Here is an 18,153-nt window from a genome sequence, read left to right on the forward strand (position 1 = left end):
TAAGAAATATCTTGATTGTTACCTTTATTATACTGGGCAATGAAAATACCTTCCCTTTGCTCCAGAGGGAGGCAGTACTTCTAGCTTTCCAAGGTAGGTTACTATTAAAACACCCTTATAGTACATAACCAGAGGAAATCAATGACTTGCTCACAATATATGGAGGAACGTGAGACTCAGGGAGAATAGTCTTCCAGCAATATCTACCATTTTGTCTTCTGGTAAATTTTCCTATGAGTAAAATATTCTATTGGCCACTCTGATTAATGCAGCTGATGCAGTCTAGTGCCAAATACAGTCTATCTCATGGAGCATTTAATTAGGAACAAATAAATGGTACTTTCCACAGCAGGATGATGCTAACCTGCAATTTTGACCTCAATATTGCCCTTAAACAGCTCAATAAAGCACCATCAACCATTAGAGTCTACATTAGAGAGCAAGATGACTTTCTTCATAGGATCTGTATCAGTCTTTCCTCTTCACCTGATAAATTAATCCACATAGATTTATTAATGATTGCACATCTGCCTGCAAGGAGGAAGTCTAGGGCAATTCTGTACACAACTAACTTGTCTAAGTTGTTAGTAAGTCAAGGTTAACATGAATGTCTCCCAAAGACCAAGGTGGTGTTATTGATCACTTACATCCAGACCTTGGAAGGATTTAACTGTGTAGGACTGACTGTCACGGTGTCGGAGGATCCGAGGGAAAAATGTTTTGTTTTTTATTTTTTTAATTTTATTTATTTATTTATTTTTAAACTGAGATTCATATGTCTCTCATACAGTGGGCCACTGTAGAGGAATTTGTAGCATATTGTACTCAGTCAAGTGGACATTATCCTTAGGTTCTAGTACCATCCAACAAGAAAATCCAGGTGGCTGAACGAGAATTAAGTTTAAATCTTATAAGCTCCCTTTTGGCTGGGCTGCCAGTAAGAGGATGTTCCAATGAGGTCAACTGGAGTGGCTGTTAGAAGAACTAAAGATGCATTATGATTTTTGAATTGGGTCTATTTTATACTTCATTCTGATTATTAGCCAGAATATGACAAAAAATGTATGAAGGCTGATCTAAGGCCATAGAAATGAGGATAGGGAAAACATCTGGAGGTGTTAGCAGGTGATTTGTGTAGGAGATGCAGGATGTTTGACCATCCCTTGCTATTTCCTATAACCTTCCTGGTAAGGTTAGTGGGAATAGCATTAAATTTGGTAGACTCATCTGGTGGCGGATAGCAGAACCAACAGTTAAATTTAATATGTTTGCAACCATTTGGAAATACTGTACCAGAACATTTTCCATGCAGAATATTTTTTCCGTCAACACTTAACTGCCTGAAAAGATGAACTTTAACACCTTCAAAAACGACAAAAATATCCTGACTATTCATAATGTATGGCTTCCAATAAAAATTTACAGATATGAGTAATTGCTATAAAATGTGATTCATAATTAAGAAAAAAATCTATTACAGTGAAGAGATCTAGTAATGATAGAGTTGATGGAATTATCAATCTGTAACTTTAAAACAAACTTAAAATGCAATAGTTAAACATTTTTGAAAAGTCAGTGTTTGAAAATAACAGCTGATTAGAAACTGCAGAAGAAAGGATTAATGAACTTGAAAACACAGCAATAGAAACTATCTAAACTCAAGCACACAGGGGGAAAAATTTTAAAAATAAACAGAAGCCAAGTAGTCTGTGTTACGATATCAACCAGTCTTACATGCATGTAATTAGATCGCCTGAGAGAGGAGAGAGAAGAGACAGGAAAACATATTTAAAGAAATAGTGGCCAACATTTTCCCAAATTTGTGAGAATTATAAGCCCTTAAATCTGAGCTTCCCAAAGAATCTCAAGCAGAACAAACACTAAGAAAATTATACTAAGGTTTGTCCTACTCAAAGTGCTAGAAATCAGTAAGCACAAGAAAAATTTTTTAAAGTAGTTAGAAGTAAAAAAATATTACGGAACCAAGATTTTTTAAAAATGCAGACTGCACTTCAGAAAAACTGCAAGTTAAAAAACAATGTAATCATATCTTTATAGAAAGAAAAAAATGTCTTTCTAGAATTCTATATCTCATGAAAATACTCTTCAAATAAGAAAGGCTTTTGTACACAAAGTCTGAGAAAATTCATTTTTAGCAGATGTATACCTGCAATAACATTAAGGGGACCTCAGGTTGAAGACAAAAATGATGCCAGTTGGACACTTAGATTTGCGCAAAAGAATAAAAAGCACTGGAAATGGTCAATTAAAATCCTTTAAAGATAATTGAATAAAGTAAAAACAACAGTGTAACATTTATAAAAGTAAAGATTGTGATAACAGTATCACGAAGGATAAAAGAAGCAAAATCAAAGTATTCTGTCTTACAGTATATGAGAAGTGGTGTATTATTTCAAGGTAGAATGTGATCAGTTACCTATGGTGACTCTTAGAACAACTGAAAATAATTAAAAGGTGAATAAGCTTTTGAGGCAGGTAACATTGAATGGTAAAGGACAATTAATTCAGAAGGTGGCAGGAAAATGGGAGAGGGGATGGAAAAAATACATATGACAAATATAAACAGAAAATGGTAGATTTCAACTATTTAATAATTACATGAAATAAATGACCTATATATTACATATTATATATAAATTATTAATTTTCCCTTGGTCTATACTATATATAGTATATATACTACATATACTATATATATTTATATTATATATAAATATATATTAAAATATATAATATATGTATAATATATATTATATAAAATTCATGATCCCAATTTTGTTGGCAATGTCCAAAGCATTGTAAGGAACCAGTTGAACAGAAGCCTTCTCTCCCTCAGGCTGATTAGCGTGTTGACCTTGGCTACATTAATGTCATAGAACTTCTTCACAGCTTGTTTGATATGGTGCTTGTTGACTTTATCATTCACAATGAACACGAGTATGTTGTCTTCTTTCTTCTTCATGGCTAATTCAGTGGTCAGGGGGACTTGGTAATGGCATAGTGGTCAAGCTTGTTTCTCCTGGGGGCACTTTTCCAAGGATATTTAGGGTCCCTCCCAAGCGATGGTGTCTTGGGCCACTGGAAGGTAGGTGATGTGCAGATCTTTTTTTGTGTGGCTGTGGATATCTTTGAGTACTGCCTTTTCAGCTTTCAAACGCTTTGCTTCAGCCTGAGCTTTGGTAGGCGCGGGAGCTTCCTTCTTCACCTTTGGCACCATCTTGTGAAGAATTGCCCTACATGCTTCAGTTTAAAGTCAGAGACTGTCAGAATAAAGACAAGATCTAACTACTACTGAAAAAATACACAATTTAAATATAAAAACAGATAAGCGAACATTTTAAAAGATGGGAAAATGTGTATCATGTTGATATGACAATGATCTCACCAGGAATAAAAAGAGGTTTCATAATGATGAAAGGGTCACTTTATCAAGAAGATATAAAGTCTTAAGTGTGTATTTACCTAATAACACAGCTACAACACTATATAGAAATAGTAGTAATTGTAAATAAAACCCAATGGAACTGAAAGAAGAAATAAGACAAATTTACAATGATAATCAAAAATTTCAACACTCATCTTTTTCTGTTATTGATAGAGCTAGTATTGTAAAGTAAGAATACGGAAGACTTGAATAACACTATCCATCACCATGATTAAAGTCATATATCAATATATAGATCAAATACATATATGTATATATGAAGAGCGAGCACAATAAAACCAATAATAGCAGAGAAATCATCACTTTCAAATGTACATTAAATATGACAACTGATGACACATTGGGAAGTAAGACATGTATCAATTTATTTAGAATTACTGAGATCATACACTGAATGGTCTCTGCCCAAATGGAATTTATCAGAAATAAATAACTGAAAGATATCTGTAAACTCACCAAATACTTGAAAATTATGGAATACACTTTCAAGCAACCTAAAGCTCAAATAAGAAACCAAAAGGTATATTAGATAATAGAATTGAATGCTAATGAAAATATAACATATAGAAGGCCAAGAAAAAGTTAAAGTCATGCTTGAACACAAATTTATAGTTCTAAATACTTATGGTAGAAGATGAGTAAGGTCTAAAATTGTTGACTTAACCATCCAGCTTAAAAAGTTGAAAAAAGGACAAATTGAACCCAAAATATGTAGAAAAACAAAAGAAAATAATGAAATAGAAAATAAACAAAAGAGAAAAATCAATAAAACTAAAATCTGGTTATTGGAAAGAAATTTAAAATAGATAAGAGCTAAACTGGTAAGGAAAACAGATGACACAAATTATTCATATCAGGAATCAAAGAAATACTTACCCACAGACAGTAGAAATACTAAATGGAATGTGAGACTAGCATGAGCAACTATAACTGTATGCCAGTAGACTATATAGTTCAGACTCAATGGACGAACTCTTCAAGGGGACACGTAATTGACCTGATGCAGGAAGAAACAGGATACTGGAAAAAGCCTATTATTAGTTTACCAGGGGTGCCATAACACACAGACTGGGTGGCTTAAACAACAGAAATATATTGTCTCACAAATCTGTAGGCTAGAAGTACGAGACGAAGATGTCAGTAGAACTGGTTTCTTCTAAGGCCTTTCTTTTTGGCTTATAGATGGTGATCTTTTCCCTCTATCTTCACATGGTCTTTCCTCTGTGGCATCTGTATCCTAAACCCCCTTTTTTGTAAGGACACCAATCATATTGAATTAAGGTCTACACATATGAGCTCACTTACATTAATTGCTTCTTTAAAGGCCCTATTTCCAAGTACCTCACATGCTTAAGTATTAGGGGTTAGTGCTTCAGTGTATGAATTTTGAGGAGCACGTTTAGCCCATAACACTCTATATCTATTAAATAAATCAGGTTTGTGAACAAAAAATTTCCCACAAAAAAGTCCAGTCCAGATGACTTCATTCATAAATTCTATTAAGCATTAAAGAAATAAATAATAACAACCCTATACAAACATTTGAACCAAAAAAGAAGAGAGATACATCCTATCTTGTTTTATGAGGCCACTATAACCCTGATGTGAAACTCAGACAAAAACATTACAGAAAAAGAATAGATATAATATCCTTTTAAAAACAGTCAAAGTGAACTCAGCAATATGTAAAGAAGGTAATACATTATGACAAAATGGAGTTTATCCTAGTAATGCAAGGTTAGTTGTATATTTGAAAATCAATATAATTTATTAAGAGAATAAAGAGAAAACCCACATAATCATCTCCATCTTTTCAGAAAAAAAATGAAAACTTAGGAACAATTTCCAGGTTGTAAAAAGTCTCCACAACTTCAGAATAGAAGTAATCTTCTGTATACTGATAATCTACAACAGTCCTAAACTAACAACATAATTCATGGTGAAAATTTGAACCCTTTTTCAAGTTTAGAAACAAAAGCAAGTAGGTGAACAGTCACTGCCTGTATCCTACATTACATAAGGTGTCCTGGCCAATTCTAAGGCAATGAATAGATATTAAGGCACACAGATTTTAAATGAAAAGATAAATGTTTTACTTGCAGTCATGATCATGTACATAGAAAACAACCAAAAGGATCCATAAAATAGCTATTATAACAAATAGGTGAATTTAACAAAGTTGCAGAATATAAGACTAATATAAAAAATCAATTGTATTTCTATGTACTGGCGACAAGTAACCCAAAATTGAAATTTACAAATACCATTTCTGAGAGAATAAAAACACATGAAAGAATAATACATTTTAATGAAATATATGCATGACATTTGCACTGAAAACTGTAACACTGCTGGAAGAAATTAAATATCTAAACAACTGGAGAAACACACAATACTCGATATTCTTGAAATATAAGGCAGGGCACGGTGGCTCAAGCCTGTAATACCCAGCACTTTGGGAGGCCGAGATGGGCAGATCAGGAGGTCAGAAGATCGAGACCATCCTGGCTAACACGGTGAAACCCCATCTCTACTGAAAAAAAAAGACAAAAAAACTAGCCGGGCGAAGTGGCCGGCGCCTGTATTCCCAGCTACTCGGGAGGCTGAGGCAGGAGAATGGCCTAAACCCGGGAGGCGGAGCTTGCAGTGAGCTGAGATCCGGCCACTGCACTCCAGCCTGGGCGACAGAGCGAGACTCCGTCTCGAAAGAAAAAAAAAGAAAAATGTTAAGAAAATTGACTTATTGAATCAATGCAATCTCTATAGGCTTTAATTTTGTTGGCATTTACAAGTGAATTCTAAAGTTTATGTGGAAATTAAATAAAAGGACCTTAAGTAGTTGCTAAAGTAATTTAGAAAAACATTAGATTTACACTACATGATTTACACTACATGATTTTAAGACTTACTATAAAGCTATAGTAATAGACTTTTACCACAAGGATATAAATATTATAAATAATATATATATAATTATAATATGTAATTATATAATATGAAATATATTATACATAATATAGTATATAAAATATATAATATAAAAAATACATCGTATAAAATATAAAATATATATCATATAAAATATAAAATGTATATAATTATATATTATAAATTATATATTATATATAAACACATATAGAAGATATAATGTATCTCAATAGAACATATATATGTATATGGATGTGTGTGTGTGTATATATACAAGATCAGTTGAGATATTACAAATTTCTTAAGGTAATTTAATAAAGATGGGATTAGGCTGGGTGCGGTAACTCAGGCCTGTAATCCTAGCACTTTGGGAAACCAAGGCAGGTGAATTGCTTGAGCTGAGGAGTTCAAGACCAGCCTGGGCAACATGGTGAAACCCTGTCTCTACAAAAAATATCAAAAAATTTGCCAGGTGTGGTGGCGTGTACCTGTGGTCCCAGCTACTTCAAGGGCTGAGGCAGAAGTATCGCGTGAATCCAGGAGGTCAAGGCTGGAGTGAGTCGATGTAGTACCACTGAACTCCAGCCTGGGTGACAACATGAGAATCCATCTCAAAAATATATATATACACATACATACATATAGATAGATAGATAGGATTGTCTTTACTGCAAATGGTGCATGAACATCTGGAAATCTTAAACCTCAAATATCACACATAATACACAAAATTGAACCATAGGCCTTAGCATAAAAGCTAAATATATAATTCTTGAAAACTTAGGCATTTTCCACAACCTTGGGACAGGCAAACATTTTTTAGGCAAGACAGTAAAATCAACACCAAAGAGGAAATAATTGACAAATTTAAATTTATGAAAGTAAACAAACTCTGCTCTTTGGAAAGCATCTTTAAGAAAGTGAAAACGTGAGTCACAGGCTGGGAGAATAATTGTAACTGAGTATGAATTAGGCTTTTTATCTAAAATATGTTAAGTACTTCTGAAACTCATTAATAAGACAAACAACTTAAAAACAAAGTAAGCAAAGTATTTAAACAATTTCCCAGAGACAACATACAAATGGTCAAAGTGTATATGCAAAGCTGCCAAACATCACAATTTTCAGGAAGATGCAAATTAAAATTACAATGAAATGCTACTACACAGTTACAAGAACATTGGTAAGAATGGGAAGCAACTGTAACTCTCATCCATTACTGGTGGGAGTGTATAATGGTACAATCACTTTGAAATACATTATGACAGTGTCTTACAAGATTATCTAAACACACGTTATAAGACTCAGCAATTTCTCATTCTCAAAAGGAATTGAGAAATGTCTATACAAATACATGTACATAAAAATTCATAGCAATTTTTTTCTTAATTCAAAACCTGGACACAGCCCAAATATCTATCAACAAGGGAATGGCTTAACAAATGTTGGTATATTCATATGATGGGATACTAAAAATAAAACCAAAAGGACCACTGATACACATAACGTGGATGGGTGTCAAAACCGTTATGCTCAGTAAAGGAAGCTGGACACAAAAGACTAAATTCTGTATGATTTTGTTTATATAAAATTCTAAAACAGTAAAACTATGGTATCAGAATGCAGATCAGTGTTTCCTTGGAGCTGCAGATTGGATAAGGGATTAATAGCTAAAGGACCCTAGGTGACTTTCTGGGGTGATTGAAATGTTCTTATTGTCATTGCATTATAAAATATAGATCTACTTTAAAAAACATTAAGTTGTATACAAAATCAGTACAATCTAGTTGTAGATAAATTACATCTTAATAAAGTTGATTTAAAACACAAAAAGATTTAAGATACTTGGGGTTAAAACAACAGTTGGCTTCTCTTGATCTGTTCTAAGTTTTTATAGATAAGATTGCACTTTTTCACTTATTTGAATTTAGAGTTGGCCAAGATTATTTTTGGCTAAGGAAATGTGAGCATAGATCATGGTATTACTTCTGATTGGAAGATTTTAAACCCATTAAGGGAAGGTTTAAAGGGATACCAGGAAAATATGGGGGTAAAAATCTATATCTTGATTGTGGTGGTGGTTATGGAACTGTTTCTTTGATCAGAACTATTAGTTAGTGGATTGTACTGTATATAAATTATATTTCAAGACACTTTTCAAAAATAATTACAACCCAGAACTATAAGTGGCCAAAATATTGTCTAAACATATACATTTGTAATATGTTATGAAAGTTTTTTATTGTGAAAACTCATGTACATTTAATACTGAAAATTTAATTAGCTTATACGAGTAAGATTTTACATACACCGACTATCAGGATGTGACTATAAAGATGCATTTGGTTGACTTGGCGACTTTCTGTCATTATGTCTCCTTGTTCATTATAATGAATCTAAGAATTATGGGGAATAGTCATGGAACAGAAAGAAGCCAACAGGCACAACTAAGAATAGAAATCATGACCAAAACCATAAAAATAGATTGCACTCTCTAAAGGAAGTTGTGTACTCATATATACAGTAATGCTATAATTAGGCTAGTAGTGTTCTATTGTATGAATATACCACTATTTAATGCATTCAGCAATTGATGGACAGAATATTTATAATTACATGTGTATGATTGTAAGGAATGTTTGTTTTATAAAAAATAATTTATAAATTTGTTTTTTGGCATAATGTCAGCTCCAGAGCAAGAAAAATATAGTGGATTTAAGAGAGATAAGTACTTGATATAAGGAAATTTGTAGTATTTAGAACAGAAAAGTGTGTCAAGTTCTAGTCTGTTCTTCCACAGACTAAGAATCATTGACCTTTTAGTTGTTAAATGGTGGTAAAGCACAGTGGTCAAAAGCATAGACGCCCAAGTCAGACCCACTGAGTTCCAATCCAGTTCTGCTATTCATTCATCACTTACTTATTTACAACCTCATGCCTAAAATAGACAAATGGTCCCTACATCATAATGGTGTTATGAGGATTGAATTAATACTTGTGAAGAATTTAGAACAGTGTCTACTAGCCACCAGTTATCTGTTAATTATTTCTTTTCTCACATTCCTGCAAATATACATTTCAAATCAGCACCACTTTTCTGAAGCCTGCCTCCTCGCCTCTTTGCACAGTTGCCTGGGGTCATTCTTAGCCAACTGGCCAAGGAATCAGTAAACAATGGCCTTGCTCATTGCAAATTTGTTTATCTTTAGAACTCTGTTAATGAGGTTCTAGCTGGATGAACTTGGAGTCAGATTATACCTTGTAAAAGGCCATGTTTTGGTGTATTCTAAATTAGCAACTGACTTATCAGGTATTTTATATTCACAAAAATAGCCATTTCAAACCCGATGAAATGTAAAGCTATTTTGCAGTCTATTTTATATTCAAAGTTGGCAAGTTTGGGGTAAGGTTGGGCCCTAGAAAACAGTGATATTTTCTATATGACTCATAGGGGCAAACCGCCAGGAAAAATAGATTTTAACTTTTATTAACTTTTGCTCAGTCTTTGATTCTAGGGAGAGAAATTGTTACAGGCTAAGTTTAATTGGCTCAACATAAACTTTTGACAATCAATGTTCGTATGGATCCTGAATTGTAACAGCTACCTGAGAGTCGTGCTGGCTGTGCCTGTGATATCTTTATCAGTTAGTGATTTTCAGTGACATAAAAGAGGGACATTTTCTCTGTTTCCCTTAAAATATTTCCCTTAGTAAGTCAATACTATTTTATAAATGAATTAGACAGTTATAGTGAACAGAAAGAGACAGATCCTCTTATTTCTGACAACATTGAGGAAGAAACTTAGAATTATAACTGAGACTTGAAATAAGAAAAACAAAAATCAGGGAAAACATTAACCTTTCTAAACTATGCTAGGTGTCTTCCTGCAGACTAGGGGAAAAGAATTCCTCATTCTTAGCTCAAAGGACTTCCCTAAAAGACAATTTAAGCACTCGTTAATGAACAAAGTTCTTGTGAAAGTTCTTCTCCAAAACATCCGATGACTGACCAGATTTGATTTATTTTTATAGTCAAGACTATAATATGAGCTAGAGATAGGTGCATATCATCACAGGCATCCAGACCTTCTTTAAGATTACAGTGACATGTAATGAAACCTACAATTACCTTTATAAAAACTTTGTCTTGTTGGCTCACTTCAGAGATTGCTCTGTCATTAAAAGAGGACACAGTTCTTTTTACTGATATAAAAAGAAAACCTTTCTTTACCCTCTAATTCTCAGCATGAACTGGTCATTTCCTCTTTTAAAACCATCAACCATATGGGAATTTTGGAGGTAAATGCCCGATTCAACTTCCTCTTATGTCTCCTAACAGGAATAGAAAGACTTTCTCAAAAATTCTCTGTTTCAAACCTGAATGATAGGCTGTCCTTCATTTGTGGACCAGCACATGACCCACTCCAAGGTGTAACTTGGGTGATCAGATTTTGTTTGTCTTTCTTGTTGGAATAAAGAGTCAGGCAACCTGAACCCAGGAAAGGCCTCACAACTGATTTGGAATAACTTAATTAGCGGTGAGAAGTTGGACTTCTCTTAATCCTATTAAAGTCAGAATAGACTTATATTAAGAAAAATAGAGAACGTCAAGAAGTTCACTTACAATCCTTAAAATATGGCTATCAAGGCTGGGCGTGGTGACTCATGCCTGTAATCCTAGCAGTTTGGGAGGCCGAGGCGGGTGGAACATGAGGTCTAGAGATTGAGACCATCCTAGTCAATATGGTAAAACCCTGTCTCTATTAAAAATACAAAAATTAGCTGGATGTGGTGGTGTGTGCCTGTAGTCCCGGCTACTCAGGAGGCTGAAGCAGGAGAATCACTTGAACCTGGGAGGTGGAGGTTGCAGTGAGCTGAGATTGCACCACTGCTCTCCAGCCTGGGTGACAGAGCGAGACTCCAGCTCAAAAAAAAAAAAAAAAAAAAGCTATTAAGAATGTAAGTTGGTAAAACAATTAATAAGAATTCTCCACTTTCTACCCTTGAAATATTTGAGCATTCTTGCTCTCCCTGACTGTCTTGGCATGTAATTGTTAATCTTGTGAGGCTTAATTACCCAGGTCCAACAACTAATATATACTAAAGCTTCTTAGATTGCAAACGTACAACTAAATCCTTTTAGGACTGCTCTCAATTGCAACATTATTCATACCTCTCTTTTTCTACCTTACTATTTTCATATATAAATCCCCTGGAACTTTTTTTTTTTTTTTACTATTCCCACGGCTGATTTTCTCTCCCTTGACTAACTTCTCTGTTTCTAGGCTGTTCTGAGGCTCCTGTTTCTTCTCTAAGGCTAGTCCTTAGAGAAGGAACCTTCTAACTGTGTCAGGTCCTTGGAAATTAAAGCGAAACAAAGAGTGTACCCAAGTTCACAACACACTCAATTGTTTGTGGCCTTTTGGTCATAGCCACTTGATTACTCCATAAACTTTACTCTCCATGCTACTCACAAGTCAAAGAAGCGACATGAAACATGAACAATAAAACCTTTAAAATGTTTATGAAAATATAAAAAATACAAAAGTATCTGACTGGTGTAAAAAACCCCATTAAACTATATGGGTTTACTTCAAATTTAGTGTCATTAATTCTACATTATTACATAGTTGACGCCTAGTGTGTATGCCTACTTTCCTGATGTCAGCTTTGTAAAGAGCATTAGTGAGTTCTGGATCCCCATTGGTACTCTCCTTGAAGCCTTTTATTAAATTTAATTCGATGTCCTAAGATTTCATTTAGAATAAAAGTACAGACATGCCAGGTGTGGTGACTCACACCTGTAATCCCAGCACTTTGGGAGGCCGAGGCGGGTGGAACACAAGGTCAAGAGATCGAGACCATCCAGGCCAACGTGGTCAAACCCCGTCTTTACTAAAAACAAAAACAAAAGCAAAAACAAAAAAAAACAGACTTTCCAGAAACATGAAAGTCCTTCATTCAAGAGGCAAATTTTATTTTAATCACTATAAACATTCTCAATAAGTGCTCCTGTCCTATAATATTGTAATAATAACAGTAACGCTGCCAACTAATGAGAGTTTCCTCCACACCTCTATCCAAAATCACTCACTATAAGCCAAGACTACCCAAGAACTGCACTGTATATGTGGAAGCCCCTTTTCTTTTTAAAAAAGCGGAGACAGAAGTTTTCTCATAAATATGAGGCATTTGTAAATGGTTATACACTAGTATATAGAATAAATGTGTCCCCAATGACTGAGACTATGTGTGAAAATGAGAGTGTATTAGTTTCCCACAGCTGCCTTAAAAATTACTACCTTGCTAGTTTATTACATCGTTGGCTTAATTATTACTTTGTTGGCTTAAAACAACAGAAATGCATTCTCTCTCAGTTTAGGAAGCTAGAAGTCTGAAATCAAGGTATTAGCAGGGTTGGTGCCTTCTGGAGGCTGCAAGAGAGAAACTGCCTTATACCTTTCTCCTAGCTTTTAACTATTCCTGGCAGTCTGTGGCATTCCTTGGCTTGTAGCTGCATGACTCTAAACTCTGCCTGCTTCCCTGAATGTCCTTTGTGTCTCTGTGTCCAAATCTCTCACTCCTTTCTCTCATGAAGATACTAGGCATTGGCTTTGAGACTCACCTTAACCCAGTGTGGCCTTAATTTAACTTGGTTACATCTGCAAAGACCATATTTTCAAAAAGTTACGTTCACAGGGATGGGGGTAAGGGCTTGTACATAATTTTAGGGGTATACAATTCAACCCACTACAGAGAGGATAGACAAAAAATATAAAAAATATGTCAAATAATTGAATGGAGCTGTAAATCAAAGTAACTTCTTCTTATGAGATGGACTTGAACATTTTGGTTAATTACCTAAGAAATTAAAAATCTAAACATCATTTCATAGATAATTTGTAGTCATATTATCAGTAGTGTTTTGTTGGTATCCATTCCTAGACACAGATGGCTCAATCTGGAATAAAAGATAATAAAAGCCAAATTATTATTTTTAATGAGACTGAAGCTTTAACTACAAAGCATTTGGGCTCAAGGGATTATTATGTTTATAATTATAGTTAAAAGCTTGTTGGATTTTTTAACCAGTACAATATTTTTTTTCAAGGATGTCTTCAGAAAAATGATGCTACTCTGAGGGTAAATAGCCAACATTTCCACTTTGCTCTAGAACATCAGTTCCATCAGAATAATTTTTGAGAATAGTTACTGCCAATCTGATCTAGACGAGATTGTTGAGGGCTGGTTTTTGTCCTAAAGGTTAGCAGATTATTAGAGAACATACTTAATCACCTTTTCCTGTTGATGGGCTCTCTCAGTCCTCCTGTATATTTCCGTAAAAAGACATTGCATCTATAATGGATTGAATTGTGCCCCCCCAAAAGGGCACATGTGACTGTAACCTTATTTAGAAATAGTCACATGTGACTGTAACCTTATTTAGAAATAGTCTGCAGATGGTTAGGTTTAGATGAGGTTATGTAGGTGAGGCCTAATCCGATATGACTAGTGTCCTTACAGACAGGAGAAATTTGTGTGCAGAGACAGACAAATATAGAAAAAAGATGACAAGACACAGGCAAAATGCCATGTAATTTACAAGCCAAGGAATGCCTGAGGTTACCAGAAGCTAGAAGAGGGGCATGGAGATTCTCCCTCAGAGTCCTCAGAAGGAGCAGAAAGAACCAACCCTGCTGACACAACAATTTCAGACTTCTTGCCGCCAAAATGTGAGAGAGTAAATGTTTGTTGTTTAAGCTACCCAGTTTGTGGTACTTTGTTACCCCAGCCCTAGGAAACTAATATACTACCTCTCTTATTATCACTTCTAGTTAGGTGAGTCTGACCAGGTCAAATATATATATGTTTATTTTTTATATATATATATATATATATTTGACCAGGTCAAATATAATATATATTATTTTATATATATATATATTTGAGACAGAGTCTCACTCTGTCACCCAGGCTGGAGCACAGTGATAGGATCTTGGCTTACTGCAACCTCTGCCTCCCCGGTGAAGTGATTCTCATGCTTGTGCCTCAGCCACCAGAATAGCTGGGATTACTGGCATGTGCCACCACGTCCAGCTAATTTTTATAGTTTTAATAGAGACAGCATTTCAGCATGTTGGCCAGGCTAGTTTTAAGCTCCTGACCTCAAGTGATCCGCCCACCTCGGCCTACCAAAGTGCTGGAATTACAGGCATGAGGCACCATACCTGGCCAGGTCAAATATATTTATATGTATATCTGTTTGTCTATGTGCATATTTATATTTGTTCAATTGTAACATTCAAATATCATTTATATGTTTCTTGCCTTGTTTTTGTTTACCTACGAACTCTTTTGATGCAATAGTAAACATAAAAGGACCATATTACTTAGAGGCTTAATTCTAGACAAAGTCTCACAAATGTAGTCAGTCACAGCTTCCTGCTCCATTACTGTGCTGAAAAATTTTCTGAAATTTTTTGAGATATTGCATGCAAACCAATGAAGGTTAAGTAAGCCAAGTATATATTTAAGGGGAATTTAAATTAGTCACAATAAAGTAGATATATTTTAACAATATAAGAGTGAATTTGTTGAGGACAATATTTGATTCTATAATGATCCTCCTCCAGGGAATAATGTGTGGACTGCTTTCCTTAAAGGATTTTTCTTGTTCATTTCTACCAAAGATGATATTCCTAAAAGTTCAGCTTACTGCTGTCTATATTTTATCTTCTTGCTCACAATAAAAGCTACTGGTAAAATTTAGCCACTAATATAATATTACTTTCTTTCTTTTTTTTTTTTTTTGCCAGAGACTGTGGTAAAAAATAGTTATATGTGTACTGTTTCTATAAATGTGTAATATATATATTCTATATGACTCTAAAGAAAGACATGAATTTGACTTGTATTGACTATAAAATATTGACCATGTTCTATTTTAATAATGTAGTAAAGTCTCCTGTAGAACTACAGCTGCAAAACTTTTGCTTATAAAACAATTCCTGAGGTGTGATTAGGTTATTTTCTATTTCATGATACAATCTGGCTGTAGCATCACAATCTAGGCATTGTTTTAACATGTAGCTGGACATAATATCTAAAATAAATACAAGAAAAGATGGTTCAGTATCTTTTTGAGGAACATTATTATATCTCAGACTAATTTGTGGCAAATAATGACCATTATAATAAGGTCACCTTACTAAGATATGTTTTTCTTCCCCCCCCCCCCCCAAATAAAGACTTTCTTGGAGAATTTAGTAGGAATTGGTACGGTATAAAGCTAGGCATTCTATGAATGCTTTAAGGAAATTATTCTTATGGGTGAGTCAGTCATTTTTTTGCCCCTTTCAAACTTGGTCAAGCTAAAATTAATCTCTAAATAGTGACCTCTATATTATTTTAAATTTTTAAATTATTTTATTTTAATTATTTTTTAAAAAAGCAAATAATGTTTTTTTTCCCTTTTTTTTCCTAGGAAGTTTCTTATTCTTTGCAGATATTCCTTCAGTTTACCTTTGAGTGAAGTTATAATATTCTAACTTCAAGTACTTCTTGATTCTTACTAGCGACAGCATTTCTATCCTTGAATTTAAATGGCTACCAAGAAGCAATTAAATAAATTCCCTTTGTAACAAGATGGGTTAGGAGTCACATGTTCTGATTCTAGTTCACTTGCTCTACTTCATTTCTTATCTCTCCCCCATAGGTAACTGATGACTAGTTATTCTGAAATACTTGCCTATGTTTGCAGGCCATTGGCTTTTAAGAATATTACTGTCTTTTTCTGAAACTTGTATCAGCTGCCCTCATCACTTGCTCCGTATTCCCACAATAACTTTTCTGGCTAGCTTTTGCATGTCATTTTATCTGAGTCAGCACTTCATCTAGAAAATTATAATTACTTCCTCCCCCAGTCTGGATTAAGTGTGTGTGCTCCCATGATTATAGCAATCATATAAATTGTCATCCCATCTGGGATACTTTTGAGAGTCAAAGAGGGTACAGACTGGATGGGGCACTGGGAAACAGGTGTAAACAGATTTCCTTAGGTAAACTGGGAGGGGTGATCACCCTACAGCATATTTATACTGGGGTAAGATTATAATTATTTTTATGTTTTTCTCTGTACTGCTAGCTTCCTATGGATAGTAATCATGTATTTTAATTCTGGGCCCCCAGTGTTTGGTCTTTCATAAGTGCTTGTTGAAATGACACAAAAGTAGTATAAAATTAGTTAATAAGTAAATATAAGAAAAAGGGGCTGGAAGAGAAACAATTTAAAGTTCTTTTAAATAATAAAGAAAGAAATCTTGTAGTGGCTATGAAAATGCATCATAGCCACTACAATGCAGGGAGCAAAATTTCCTGAGCTTCCCAGCTACTGCCCTTCTGGATCCACCTGACCTGTGCACCTTGCTCCTCATGTTGCTCCTGGCCAGTAACGGCACAGCAGGGAGCTCATGCAGGCCTGTTGTAGCATGAGCACTCTTCATATTTATTCATTTGCCCATTTAACAGGCACCTTTGGTTTGAGCACTCCCTGTAGACCTGGCCAAAATTTTCTTAGCATAGCATTATACTCTGATTTTTTTTCTATCCAATTCTCCTTCCCTCCCTTTTTCTTCACAGGGGTCAGACCTATGTGACAGTCTGATGGCCATCCCCACTGTTTTGTTGCGGTGTTTTTCTCTAGCCTTTTACTGACATAAGCACTTCCTCCAATAAAGCCTATATAGATTGTGGTAGGCTGAATAGTAGCTCTCCAAAGATGTCTATGTCCTAATTCTCAGAACTTGTGAGTAAGTTATCTTACATGACAAAAGGACTTTTCAGATGTGGTTAAATTAAGCATATGGGGAGAAAGAGATCATTGTAGATTATCTGGGAAGGCTCAGTGTATTCAAACGGGTCCTTAGGGAGGCAGACGGGTCAGAGACAGAGAAATGACATATGACAAGCAGAGGAAGAGAAAGAGACATGACAATGGAAGAAGAAGTTGGAATGATGCAGCCAGGGAACAAGGAATTCGGGCAGCCTCTAGAAACTGGAAGAGGCAAGGAATGGATTCTTCCATAGAACCTCCAAAAGGAAGACAGCCTTTTTAATTTTAGGCAGTAAGATCTGCTCCAGACTTCTGACCTCTGGAGCTGTAAAATCAGAAGTTTGTATTGTTTTAAGTCACTAAATTTGTGGTAATCTCTTCCAGCAGCAATAAGAAAGTGACATAAATACACACTAATCCTATTTTGACATCTACTTCTCAGCAGATCCAAACTAACACAACTGTAAGTGTTTAATCTTTCAGTTTCAGGTGAAAAAAGTATTGATTTAAGGGATATTCATAAAATTATTTCATTGCTTTGTCACTTTTGCAAGTCTTTAATTTTTAAGTAAATAAAAGTTCATGGATGGAATAAAGTTCCAAGGAGAAGATAATCTCTAACTCAAATGGCAGCCTAAATCATTTAGAAATATTATTTATAATATTTGTTGTTGAGGAAAGATGTTTCAGACACATATACATGCACAGAATATTAAGAAATCATCCTAAATAATGGATGATATCAGTTACAGGGAGAAAACAATAATCTAAAGCTTTGTCATGAAATATAATGTAGAGTTTTATATATGTTTATTAGAATGAAAAGCATAAGTAAGTTCGAGGAATGAGTAAGTTCTAGGACATGTTATACTTTTCCAGAAATATAGAGAGACAAAGAGAATAGGAGATAGTGCCTGCTAACCATTTAG

At 34.6% G+C, this 18,153-nt stretch overlaps 1 pseudogene; it reads right to left on the reverse strand.

Annotated features, from left to right (window-relative positions):
* Window positions 1–2,771: 2,771 nt before the first annotated feature.
* Window positions 2,772–3,238, reverse strand: LOC105506178 (annotated as a pseudogene).
* Between the last annotated feature and the right edge of the window lie 14,915 nt (window positions 3,239–18,153).

Source organism: Colobus angolensis, unplaced genomic scaffold (genome assembly GCF_000951035.1).
Source record: "Colobus angolensis palliatus isolate OR3802 unplaced genomic scaffold, Cang.pa_1.0 Scaffold132, whole genome shotgun sequence".
Classification (NCBI taxonomy): domain Eukaryota; kingdom Metazoa; phylum Chordata; class Mammalia; order Primates; family Cercopithecidae; genus Colobus; species Colobus angolensis.